Here is a 9334-nt window from a genome sequence, read left to right as displayed (position 1 = left end):
GTGATGATTTTTAAACTTATATTTATTTACTTATAAGAAATGTCCACAATTTCATTTTCTGCTATTTCATTTAAATTTATTATTATGTATTAGCTTTAATGTGGTCCGCCTTGCAGGATTTCTCAATTTGCATGTTTAATTTTGTTTATTACTGTATAAATCTAAACAAGTTACAGATAGTTGTTAAATGGATTGTATTTTTTAACCCATTATAGCAATATGTTTTTGTAGTCGCTAGAACAAGTGAATGTAAGAAAAACATAGTCTAGGCCAGAGCTTCTCAACATATATTACTTCACTACAGTTGCAGCACACCAAAACATTTATACTAACTTAAAATTAATCTGTACCCATTCTTCATTGTGCAGTAAATTGTGGGCTAAGGGTTCACACTGTGGTATATATTCTGTGTTCACCAGTCAATTAATCTGTACCCATTCTTCATTGTGCAGTAAATTGTGGGCTAAGGGTTCACACTGTGGTATATATTCTTTGTTCACCAGTCACTTAATCTGTACCCATTCTTCATTGTGCAGTAAATTGTGGGCTAAGGGTTTACACTGTGGTATATATTCTTTGTTCACCAGTCAATTAATCAGTAGCAGTCCCCAGTTTCAAATATGCAGCCAATCCAACCAGACGTTGTCGAGTGCGCTGTGCAATTACCCCCCCACCTGGGGGGACTAATTGCAACATATGGAAGCCTGATTGAGTATCGCGTCTCGTACACCGGGTCACGGGCAACCGTGACCTTGGTGTACGGAGACCGCATACAGAAGAAAGGAAGGTGGAGGAAACGGAGACGTGCGCCAGTGGCGGTGCAGGGGGAGACAAAACCGGCGGCTAAACCGCCGGCAGCGACTCCGTCTGCTAGACCGCCCAACGCCACTCAACCGAAGATGGAAGTGGTTCCGGCCCCAGTCATCACCGTCCCCTCAACAGGAGCCGAGGAAGTTGACGTGCTGGACGCAGCGATCTGCGATTCGCCGTACAACAGACCCGATCCGCCTGCCTTTACTTCTGGGTTTCCGGACTTGTCGCCGATTAAACAGGCAACATCCGTTGAGACCCAGGCCCGGAAGACGGCTGTGGTTAAGATGAAGGCGACCACTCCCCCGAGTGCCACCCCAGCCAAACCAAGTCGCCCTACTCATCCGCCGAAGCCAGAGAAACCAACAGAGGGACCATGGTCACTTAAGGCCGGCAGACTCCATCCGCGGTTCCAACAGCTGATGAAGATCAACATAGAGGACGTGCGCCAACTCATTAGTGAGCCGAAGCACAATGCGTACCACCCGCTACCTACAGAGCCCGATGAAGGGGACTTTGCTGTCCATCGAGTCCAGGTTGATGTGGATATCAACGCAGTTTGTGTCACCATTCACCGGAGGGGAAGATACAACCAAGCGCTGCTACTTAAGGAGATGGACAACCCGTCACTACATCGTGTCCTCAAAATCATCGCGGGGAGCGATTACAGTCACATTACCAAGATGGTAGCAGCCTCTCCCTACCGGCATGATCTTCCACATCTGGATGCCACCGACTTCATCGGCTCGCCGTAGCCCCCAACCTCCTAACAACCTTTTCCTCCGTGAGTACCAACCTCTTTTATTGGGCTAGTTAGACTTTAAATGTTTTCGATCGAGTTCAAAATTCTTATGTTTATTTTTTTATAAATAGTCTAACGCACTTTATTTCGGCGCCCGTTCAATTGCTCAAAATCACCTTAAAAACTTTTTGGCTGAGCAGTCTTAACTATTTTGGGTCAAATTTTAGAGTCCAGACATGTCTTTGGATGCAGTTACTCTTTGTAGACATAGGTATTTGTCAGGCTTCACCGAGGAATCGAAATTCAGCCAATCAGAGCACGGCTCCCACTCGGTGTACTTCAAGTTTGCGAAGTGTCTGCTATTTGGTCCGCGCTCGCGCTGACTTTAGTAAATGGCTTTTTTCCAAATTCCGCCCACCTCAAACTTACACCCCTCCCCCGCTCCGGAGTTGGTCACTGGCGAAGTCAGAGGCTAAATCCGTGGTGGGCGTGCCTGAACCTTCGTGGATAGGGGCACGTTAATAGAGTTTCCCAGTTTCCCCCAGTAGCAGTCCCATCGATTGGCCCACTAGGCTATTTCTCGTCCTAGCCAGTGCACCACGACTGGTATATCAAAGCCTGTGGTATGTGCTATCCTGTCTGGGATGGTGCATATAAAAGATCCTTTGCTACTAATGGAAAACATGTGGGTTTCCTCTATGACGGTCAAAATGACCATGTTTGATATCCAATGATTAATAAATCAATGTGCTCTAGTGGTGTTGTTAAACTGTTTGGGTTTTTTAACTTTACATCTTAGCCAGACTTCTGACCTATAATATGACACTTTCCCTCCTGGACTGGTTCGTACATCCCAAGAGGCGATAGGCTAGGAATCTTGGCTACTGCCCTCTTCTGGTCATGTCATTTCCTGTTCCTTCTTTCTTGGTTTCAAAATGAAAAAAACGTTTTCTTCATTCTTCTTCTTGTGGAGTTTTTGGCCTGTTCATTTCATCCAGGTTTTTTCACATAATGTTATTCCAAACTGTCTATAGCCCGTCTTTAACATGCCCGGCATTCTTATTCTTGTTTTGGGTACAAACTGGGGCGTTGTTTGAACCTCAGTTGAGTGTAGGCACAGATTAAGCTAGTACCAAACTACCTGTATGTGCCATAGGTTTGGGGAGCAGGTCTACATATTGTAACTGTACACATGATCAAGTGCCTTCCACCCACTACTGGTGTTCACTTTCTTTTGATTATTCATGCATTTATAATTTAAATTCATGCATTTTAAACAAATTGAAATTTTCTTGTTTGTGTAATTTGGATTTTGGAATTTCATTGTGATAAATTACATGACTTACATTTTTATTATTATTTAGTTTTTGGTGGGTGGGTGGAGTGTATAAAATGTCTTACAATGTTAGATATATGTATTACTTTCTTTTAAAATACAGTGTTTTATTGAATACATTACATGGATCTAATTCAATAACAAGAAGTTTATCCTCTTACTGAATTCCGTTGTTTCAATATTCATGATAACCTGTTAACCAAGTTTGTAGCCATCCAATCAAGTGGTTCTTTGCCATGTATTGTGACATGACATGTTTAAACGACCTTTCATTTAAATTTTTATTTATTTAATTTTATTTTAATTATGCCAGAGAGGAAACCAGGTGTTTATTGCAGACTTGGTGCCTATTGGAGATTCAGCACTTATTAGAGGAAATATGGTACTTCTATTGATTAATCTAGGTTTTATGCCATCAGATGTTAAAGTTGCCAAAGAGAGCTGCTTCCTTAGTCTTGTGTGATGCTGCATCTTTATATGCTGTTAATCTTCACAGGTTCATCTTTTTATGATTCTACAATCATGCACCTTGACATTTTGTGTTGGAAAAAGGTTCATAAAATTAAATGTATGATCACTTTCATGGTTGATGTTAATCCAGTCAGTAGATCATTACATTGCTCAGGTAGACTGTAGATTTTGACACACACCTTTTTTCGTTTTGTGATTAAACACAGGCTCAATATATAGCTGCATTATTTGAAATGAGTCTACAATAAATCGACAAAACTACATTACTTTTGTTGGGGTTTGAAAATGTAGATGGCCGTTTGTAGACTGGTTATACATTTTTATCAATCTGTCTGTACTAGATTAACTTGTGTGTACATAAATGCAACACCTGCAATTGGCCACGACAAATGGCAATGTCATGGATATGGTGAGTTTTTAACCCTCCACAGCACTTTTGTTTTGCTGTGGACTATATTGGATGTTTTTTTCCTCCGCATGTTCATAATTACAGGGGTTGTATATGCATGTTTAGGGTAGGATTCATATGAAAGATAGGTCATTTATGTTTAATGTAGCATTAGTATATAGAAAATAATTATACATGTATATAAGATTCCATAACCGTAGCTGATCCGTGTTCTTTTTTTTTTCTGTGCCCTTTTACAGGTACTAGTATGTATTAACTTCACGTTTTGTTTTTGAAAATAAATATCTTACAATACATGCTTGTCACTTTCTTATAATTATTTCTGATCAGTTCCTACAGCCATCATTTGAAAAACCATTGATAGTGATTTAAAAAAAGAAGTTGATATTCAAGAATGTCCTGTATTGTTTTGAAACTTGACCTTGGCATCGCCACCAGTTACACCAGTCTGTGCTGTCTTGTTGGAAAGTGCATATAAAAAAAACCCCAACTTTGCTGCTAATTGGAAAATGTAGCGAATTTTCTCTGTGCGACCTCCAATAGCTGTAGTGATGTCATTAAACAAAACTAACTGAATCAAAAACCCAGTGGTAAAGCATCTGCTTGATCACGCTTGGTCTAGGATCGATTCCCATCGGTGGGACCATTGGAGTATTTCTCGTTCCAGTCAGTGCACCAGGACTAATATATCAAAGGCCATGGTATGTGCTATCCTGTCAAGGTGAGATAATAATCATGAACAGGGATCAAAATAAGTTGAGAACTGTCATTCAGGTTATGGTAACTTAAAAAATTCAAGAACGTCAACAACAGTACTTTGTCCTCAACAAAATCTTATCAAACTAAAACTACATATATAATATCCATTTTGATCAACTTAGTGTTGTTTAGATACACGTACAGTCGGAGCTGGTTTTATCTTAACACATCTAGCATGTGCTTTGGGCCCCACAGTGATGTGTACATTTACTTGTGGTAACCTGTACATGGGTTACCAGACACATTGCTTATATGATGCCTGGTAACAAGAAGTTTGTTTTTAACGACACCACTAGAGCACACTGATTTATATATTATCAGCTATTGGATGTCAAACATTTGGTAACTCTGACACAGTCTTAGGATTTTTTATATGCACCGTCCCAGATGTGATAGCACATACCACAGCCTTTGATATGCCAGTCGTGGTATTCTGGATGGAACGAGAAATATCCTAATGGGCCCACCGACGGGGATCGATCCCAAACAGACCATGCATCAAGTCGGTGCTTTACGACGGCTACGTCCTGCCTATGGCTGATAAAAGTGCATCTACATGTGCAGTGTTTTAACCATGTTAAAAATAACCCACGTTAAATCGGTGTTGTGCCTACACTAGGTATAAAAAATAATGAAGATTGGTGTCTCTGGTCTATGATGTAATGAAATGTTATAACTGCTTGTAGACATATTAGTAGTAGTCCATTTTCAAATACAAGAAAACCATATACATACATACATACATACATATATATATATATTTAAAAAACAAAAAAACAAACCAAACGATTTACATTCACATGTGGTCCTGTTTAATTCATCTCCTTTATCATCTGTATTTTTATACACCAGTCTATGATGGATCATATTATGGTACGGCATTGTCCGTACGTCCGTTAACTTTTTCTTGTTCAGACCATCTTACATACAGATGCATAAAGGACCATCAAACCTCACATGTAGCAACAACTTGGGATGGCGGTGTGTTGTGATTCACTATGACCTACCTTTCACGGTCTACTGCACATAACAGTAAATCCTTGTCCGGACTGTATCTTGCATACAGATATATCAAACCTCAAATGTAGGAACAACTTGGGATGCCGCGTGTCATGTACCATTACTAGGTCACTGTGATCTACTTTTCACGGTCTACTAAACACAACAATAAATCCTTGTCCGGAACATATTGGCACCGTCTCCAATGGATACAGTATCATCAGTAGTTGGTCCAAAACAAAGTGTTCATCCATCCCATTGCAAAAATTTCACATAATTAGAATTGAATCATACCCATAACATATTCATTAATATAGATATGGTTTTCCATCAAACTCCTGACGGGCATATCATGTACCTCACCTGTACTCTTGTTTCTTTAGTTTAGTTTATCATTTAGATTTTTTTATTATTATTATTTTTTTTTTTAAAGGTTCAGAGGTTCAGAAACGGATATAAACAAACAAGCACCACAACCTTTATAGCGCCGTCAAAATACTACCATTTACCCTGGGTTATCCATCTACACAGGAACATAAAAACAGAGTTAAAAGATAACTCGGATAAAAGTGACTCGGATACAATTGCAGTGTTAAAATAACCAGAGTTTAATTTTGGCTCTGCAATTTAACTCCGTTTTGTTTCTGTGTAAACTACTGAACTGTGTGAACTACTAACCTGGGATAAAAGTGACTCCGATACAATTGCAGAGTTATAATAACCACACTTTAATTTTGGTTCTGCAATTTAATCTGGGTTTTTTCTGTGTAACCTACTAAACTGGGTTGAGTATTAACTTGGGATAAAAGTCGGACTCTGATACAATTGCAGAGTTAAAATAACCAGAGTTTAAGTTTGGTTCTGCAATTTAACTCGGTTTTATTTCTATGTAAACTACTAAACTGGGTTTAACTACTAACTTGGGATAAAAGTCTGACTTGGATACAATTGCAGAGTTAAAATAACCAGAGTTTAATTTTGGCTCTGCAAGTTAACTCTGGGTTTTTTTTCTGTATAAACTGCTAACCTGGGTTAAAAAGCCTTGTGTAGACAGGTCTCTTGATTTGGTATGTACAGTTGATAAAAATATATTGTTACAATACATAGACTATACCTCGTTCCAGCTAGTGCACTACAACTGGTATATCAACGGCCGTGATATGTGCTATCCTGTCTGTGGGATGGTGCATATAAAAGATCCCTTGCTATCAACTGAAAAATGTAGCAGGTTTCCTCTCTAAGACTATATGTCAACATTACCAAATGTTTGACATCCAATAGCCAATTATTAATAGATCAATGTGCTCTAGTGGTGTCATTATACAAAACAAACTTTACAATACATTACATATAGAAAACAAAAAAAATCACATTTCCAGTTTTGTTTATCAGATTACAATGACTACTTTACTTATCACAGATACAAAGTGACATCTCATACTTTATTTAGTACCAATATTTTAACTTTAGCCACCTCTTGACCAATGCAAAAAAACCCAACGTTATAATATAAAACTAAGAAACAAAACTACAAACCTTATGCATACTGCATTAATAAATAGTTTAATATTGACAAAGATAAATTATTAAATTAATGAAGAATGTACTATTAACATTCCATCATGAACAACTTACAGCTTTGTCTTCTTGTTACCGTTATATTATGTCAAATAAAGTCCTAAACTGATGTATACCTGTGAGAGATTTTACAGTCAAAGTATAATATATGATTGTTTATGGTTTTTGAAAGGCCAAAATGGGAAAAGAAAAAGAAAATAAAAACACACACAAAAACAACAACCCCCAAAAACCTAAAAAAAAAAAAAAAAAAAAAAAAAAAAAAAAACCCTTCCCAAAATGCATTTCACTTTAATTATAGCATCATATATTATACATGTAATAGACTGCATGGCAAGTCATTAAGTGTTGTATTAGGGGTGTTTTAATAACATCACTTTAACAGACATTTAACCTGAACCCTTGCTTATACATTTGTAAAGTCTGGAATCGGTTGCATACATTTGGTATGTATCGATATTTACATTTGATTCTGTGCTAGAAAATCATCTTTACATTATTTTTAAACACAAAAGTAGGACTTTACACCTGGTCAATTTCTCCGACTATGGGACACATTCAAATGTTTATAATTTTTTTTAGTCCACCTGGGTTTTTATAGAAAGAATTCTTACAAACAACCTATTCAGGCACGGATCCAGAAGTTTTTGCAGGGGGATCCCAAACTATTTGTAATGAGAAAAACGTTTTTGTGCTTATGGATAAGCACTTTAAAATTATTATCTTTTTTTTTAATTGGGAGTAGGGGTTATCAAGACACCACCACCACCACCACCCCACCCCCCACCCCCCAATACCCAGCCCCTGGACTTGCACCTGGTGTATTGTTCTTCAAGTGATACTAAGAAATGACATATTATACATCTGTTAATAAGATTGCAAAACTGCTTAAGTATTGCTTAAGTATGCTTTTGTCATAAAAATGTTCAGGCTAATTAGAAAATCAATCCATTTTATTTCATTTATATCAAATGAACTCGTATCTTTACAATAGTGAACACTAATATTACTGCAAAATGCTGATTCAACATAAAATACAAAATGGATTAAATCTATCTTATTTCAATCTTTCTCCCAACACATAAACACCTGTGCCCGGTAACATAAAGCACTCATAACACTTACGTCAGACGTACAACAAACATAAGGTGCTGGGTATATCTGATGAGTGTTACGAGTGATTTGTGTTACTGGGCCCAGCTGTGTTAACGAAGTCAAATGCAAGTCATCATTTAAAAAAAAAAAAAAAAAAAAACAAAGTTAGTTATATTGTTATGATGTAATAACATTCAAATTAAATTCTTTTAGCACATATATAAACCTATATTTTGGACATGGTTAAGTCAGAATCATTAATTTGCAGACCAGGCCTGGTGCTTATAAAACATTTCGAGTCTAGACTCTTAATAGTCCAAGATACTAATGACAGGACAACGCCATACATAAATGTATGCGTGTCACGTCATTAGAGATTGAGTCAGGACTCTTTAAAAGTTTGATAAGCATGGATCCAGAGCTCCATTTTACGAAGAGATCTCAGTGCTATGATCACCTTAAGTACATATGGTAGCTATACACTAAAGGTGATCTTAGTGCTAAGATTGCTTTGTAACACTGGGTCCTGCTGTGCGAGTTACTGTAAATATTATGCATGTTATATATATTTTGTAAAGTATTCTGTGACTGTAAAACAACCAAGTATGTATTTACATATTATTATATATACTCTGTCAAAAAAGAAACGCATAGGTGATAGGGAAAGAAGAAAAGTGTTTGATTTTACAAAATATAGGTGGGTTTTTTACAATGTTGCTGAATAACCATGTTTGTTAATGTTCCTCAACCCCACTGAACATCTATGGGACGAACTGGACAGACGTGTATGCCAGTGTGACCCAGAACCTCAGATGCTTCTACAAATGTCACATTCCACGTGCCCGGATTCAGATTCATTCAGTCTATGCCAAGGAGATGTCGCGCAGTGATTGCTGCTGCTGGTGGCCACACAAGGTACTGATTTCAGTGCCCTTGTGCGACGCTGTTTGGTGACGAAAACACCTCCACTGCCATCAGTCCATAGCAAGAACATTGTCACATACTAATGTCAAATTTTACTGTGATACGATCATAAATAACGAAATTATGCCATTTTGTATTAAAGAGATAATTCCATGAATATTTCGCCTATGCGTTTCTCTTTTGACAGAGTATACTATGCTCATCTACAGCT

The sequence above is a fragment of the Gigantopelta aegis genome, chromosome 9, assembly GCF_016097555.1.
Source record: "Gigantopelta aegis isolate Gae_Host chromosome 9, Gae_host_genome, whole genome shotgun sequence".
NCBI classification, from domain to species: domain Eukaryota; kingdom Metazoa; phylum Mollusca; class Gastropoda; order Neomphalida; family Peltospiridae; genus Gigantopelta; species Gigantopelta aegis.
The sequence above is the reverse complement of the archived record's forward strand: the minus strand, read 5'-3'. Positions refer to the sequence as shown.